General features: G+C 37.6%; 1 pseudogene; it reads left to right on the plus strand.

Annotated features, from left to right (window-relative positions):
* The first annotated feature begins 1776 nt into the window (after positions 1-1776).
* Positions 1777-2296, plus strand: LOC129069751 (40S ribosomal protein S2-like; annotated as a pseudogene).
* The last annotated feature ends 2759 nt before the right edge of the window (positions 2297-5055 follow it).

Consider the following 5055-nt stretch of genomic DNA (forward strand, 5'->3'; position numbering starts at 1 on the left):
CGAGAGTATCTAATTCTGTTCTTTTTTTGATGAGCAAATTCATTTCTGGGTGTTTACCAGCGACACTTCCCAGACTTGGGTCAGCGAAGGAATCGTCCTGGTAAAGTAAGCAGTTTTTAGTTTGAGTAATTCCACTTTCAGTTCCTTACGAGACACTCGCCTCGAGGTGGAGATAAAAGGAGCATTTCTCAGACCTCCAGAGTGCGCCTCTACTTTTCTACACTGTTTATGACTCACCTGTGACTGCCCTCCACGCAGCCAGGGCATCGTTTATGCTGAACTAGCCTTCAGATTTCTCTTCTTAGTGGCAGCAAAACTTCCAAGCCAGCTCACAAGTAAACCACAGGAACAACTTTGGTCTGGTCAGCTCAGCAGGCTCTCGGGTGCTCAGAGTGCCTGGGAGGACTTCTCAAAGTGTTTCATGTGGGTTTGTTCACCCCATCCTGTTTCATTTTGATTTAAGACAACTGTTCTCTCTCGTCTGGGTCAGAAAGCAAGGGTTGCATGTGTGTTTGACCTGACGTGAAATATCTGGGCCTGAATCAAATACCCAGCACTTTGGCCTAGAAAACTGGTTGTGTTATGCCCTATGTTCTTGTTCCCTCAAAGAGCATCCTCACAAGTGGAAACACGTGGCCCCAAGAGGTCCTTTCTGTCTGATGCTTTATCTCTGCCACAGAGAGGCAGGACAGAAAGTGTGTTGTGCCAGGCCATGTCTATCAAAGAAAATGATGCAACCTGTGACAGAGACATCGCCATCTGTGGGAGAGGGAGCTCTGGGCTCTACTCAGGGAAAAAGGAGGTGCCATTATGCTAGGAATATGCTTGTGAGTGAAACTCCCAGAACAGTCTCTAATGCATGGTATAAAGATAGAATCACATTTGATGTTTCCCTTTTTCTTTCTTTCTTTTTTAGCCAAAGCCTGTACCTTCTTAAGGTGGTTGATACACACTAGCCTCTCAGCACCTCCAGATTTGGACTAAGGGAGAACTGTTGAGTATAAGGACTAGAGAGGACAAGAGTAGTAATAGCATATATTTTATATACTATCATATTTCTAGCAGTGGTTTTCTATATGAACCGAGTTTACATAGTGACCCAGGGCACTGAAGCAGAAGTTTTGTGATAATAGCTACCCTTATCACTTGTCACCCTTCCCATTCTTTTTTCCCTTTCTGTTATGTTAATTAAAAAAGAACAAAACACATTTCTTGCTTCCATAAGTTACTATTATAAACCATTAATGGGTCAAAGACCATATTTAGAAAAATAACACTGTATTAGTATAAAAGAAACATATCAATGGTATTTATTACAACTATATACAATATGCTGTAAATTAAAAAGTTAGAGGACATTACTATATTTTGTATAAATACATACATATGAAGTCACAATATAAATATGTGGCAACGTTATCACAATTTTTTAAAAATGTATATATGATAAAAATAAAATAACAAATTGTAACCTTTAAAGAATTTTATCTACATTAAGAATATTATACTTTTATTGTAAATTATTTTTAAGTGTTTTTTCATAATTAATCTATAAACTTTTAGTTCTGTTTTCTGAGTTCTGAATATTCAACTATATCTTCCTCTATGTTTTTAGGGGGATGTATATTTGTTTATATTTACCCCTTTAATCCTTGTGTGCTTTTGTAATGCTTTCTTGATTAAATTAAGTGCTTTTATAGACATTATTTCCATTGATTTGCGTCAATTCTAGAACCAATATTAAACTGCTTTATTTATCTATTTTTATAATGTCTTTTGAAGATTATGCGGGTGCAAAAGCAATCTGGCACTGGCCAGAGGACCCAGTTCAAGGTCTTTGTCGCCACTGGGGACCACAACGGGCATGTCGGCCTGAGTGTTAAGTGCTCTAAAGAGGTAGCTGTTGCCATCTGTGGGACCATCAAGCTCTCTATTGTCCCCGTGCTGCGACGCTACTGGCGGAGCAAGATCCGTAAGCCCCACCCCTTCTCTTACAAGGTGACTGAGCACTGCGCCTCAGTGCTGCTGTGCCTCATCCCTGCCCCCAGGGATGCCGGCACTGTCTCAGTGCTGATGATGACCACTGCTGCACATCAGCTAGGGACTACTCTGCCACCCTGGGCTGCCCTGCCACCCTGGCAACTTTGCCAAGGCCACCTTCGATGCTATCTCTGAGACCTATAGCTATCTCACCCCCAACCTCTGGAAAGAGACCGTGTGCACCAAGTCTCTGTGTCAGAAACGCATTGACTGTCTTGTGGAGACCCACACCAGAGTTTCTGTGCAGAGGGCCTAGGGTCCAGCTGTGGCCACCACATAATTTTTACAAGAAAAATAAAATGAAGGAAGCCTGTTTAAAAAAAGCAGCCATGGCTAGTGTGGCTCAGTGGATTGAGTGCAGGCCTGTGGACTGAAAGGTCACTGGTTTGATTTCTGGTCAGGACACATGCCTGGGTTGTGGGCTAGGTCCCCAGTCAGTGAGCATACGAGAGGCAGCTTCACATCAATATTTCTCTGCCTGTTTTTCTCCCTCATTTCCTTCTTCTCTAAAAAATATATAAATAAAATCTTTAAAAAAGTAGCCAATAAGTTCCATGGTAGTGATTTTCTCACTCCTGAACTTTTTATTTTCACCTATTTTTTTTCAGATGAACTTCAGAATTGCTTTTTCATGTTTAAAAAAAAATCCCATTGTGATTATGTTTAACCTATAAACTAAGACGAGGATAATTTAAAAATACCTAATATTCATTATTCCCTTTTAAGAACATGCATGTGTCTTTTTACTTATTCAAATCTCTTAAAATATCAGTCAGTGAAAATTTGAAAATGTTTCATTATATATCTTCCTAGAGATATTCCTATATGTTCTGTTTTGGTTAATAAAATATATATATATATGTATATACTGAACAACAGTGTGGTGATTGCTGGGGCAGGGGTGTATAAGGGGACTAAACAGTAAGGAGAAAAATAACAATGAAGATTACATAAATATATGTACCAGATACATTTGCATTATTATGGCATATAGAAAAATTATTGATCTTGAATACTTATAATGTAGCCTCTCTAGTCATTTCTCATTAATTCTAAAATTAAGTTTACTTGTGTTTCCTAGGAAAACAATCATATTGCCAGAAGTTAGTAACCATTTTGCCTTTCTTTCTCACCATTCTCGTCTCCTAAATGTCTTCTATGCCTTAATGTGGTCCCTAGAAATGTCAAGACATTGATGCAAGGATCTTTGACTTCTTCCCAATTGAATGTAGATTATTCCAGTAATTTGTTCTTCCTTGTGATATTTATAATAGCCTTTATTCCTCTAAGGTAGCATCCCACTTCTCTGAGTTTTCCATAAGATTTACCAGTAACGCATGTTAATTTTATGACATAATTTTCAGCATATATTAAAATAATTATAAGGTGTTTATGATTCAACTATTAATATGGTTTATTGTATGGGTGGATATCCTGATTACAGGGACATTCTTTTAGCTAATTTGTCAGAATTCATCCAGATAAACTTTTCTGAGTTGAGTGACACTGGTCAATATTTTTTTCCCCCAGAATCATCTCTGTATCATAAATATTTTGTTTTTTGACAACCTTACAGTTTATAGCATATATTGACATGTTGATTTTTTCCAAAGCATAAATAAACATGGCTTATCATTAAAACATATTATTAATAATGAAAACATACTGTGTAAGTTTGAGATTGGTGTCTGTCTAGTACATTAGAAGCAGTTCCCCACTAGGTCCAGCTCTTACCACCGTTAAATCAATTCTAATGAAAAGAATACCAAGAAAATAAAAATATGAGCCAATAGACCCTCATTACCTGATTGCACATTACTGGTAGGTGATGAATCACAATGGCAGAACACGTTGCCACAGGAGCTACGCAGAGTGTGTGCACAGGGAAGACTTCACCCCACTCCCCCTCTGGCACACACACAAACACACCAACTGCACAGAGGTAGTTTATCTTGGGGATTTTTAAATGTAGTGCTCATTTGTGCTTAAACTTTTCCTTCCTTTAGTCATTTAATTATTCAACAAAAATCTATTCAGGGCCTACCATGTGACCCACTGTGCTAGGTAATCAGGGTCTATTGGCTCATATTTTTATTTTCTTGGTATTCTTTTCATTAGAATTGATTTAACGGTGGTAAGAGTTGGACCTAGTGGGGAACCGGTCTGTGCTAGATTTCTGGGAAACATTTTTGATAAGTCAGACATGATCCTTGTTTTTATAGAACTTATTAATAAGACTCCAAGTTTTCTAACTTTTATTTTTTGTACCTTGTTAGCCTTTATAAATTATTAGTTTTTCAATTTCTTTTCCAACATCTTTTAAATATGTAAGATAGCTTCCTAATTGCTGATGATCTGATTGTTTTTGAATTATTAATTCAGTATGTTCCAGGCAGTGTTCTGGGGTCTCAGGGAGACACTACTGGGGATTCCAAAGTGAAGAAAAAAGACAAAAATCTTCGTCCTCATGGAGCTTACTTCATTCTAATGAAATCCCAATTCCAAGGATTACCAGAACTCATTCAACTTTAATATGCTGTGAATACCATAGGCACTAAAAAAAAGAAGTGAATCAATCATTCTGGGAAGACAAGGCAGGAGTTGGTGCAAAAAAAGTATTTCTATTTAATAGTTATGTAAATTGAAATATATTTAACCTCCCTCTTTAGGTAATTCAGTTATCTGTAGTTCTATTACACTTGACTATAGTCTCATATATGACTCCATCTTTTCAGGTAGGATACCGCAGAACAGACTCAGTGGGCTTCTATAGTCTGGTGCATTTCTTCACTCAGATTTTTGACTTCGTAGACAGAAACCTTTAAATAGCAGACAAAATGATGAAAAGTGAAGTATAAGTATTTATTAGGTGGTTTCAAATGGTAGGGCAGGTCTCCCAAATGCCCACATCTTCCAAATAAGGTTTCCCCAAATAATGGGAGGAGTCATAAAGCAGCAATTTCCTGAAATCATCTATTGACTCTGAGTAGAAACTAAATAGGGAAAATGTAGGCG

This window comes from Pteronotus mesoamericanus, unplaced genomic scaffold (assembly GCF_021234165.1).
Source record: "Pteronotus mesoamericanus isolate MK-2021 breed Mesoamerican mustached bat unplaced genomic scaffold, CSHL_Meso_final contig_24, whole genome shotgun sequence".
Classification (NCBI taxonomy): domain Eukaryota; kingdom Metazoa; phylum Chordata; class Mammalia; order Chiroptera; family Mormoopidae; genus Pteronotus; species Pteronotus mesoamericanus.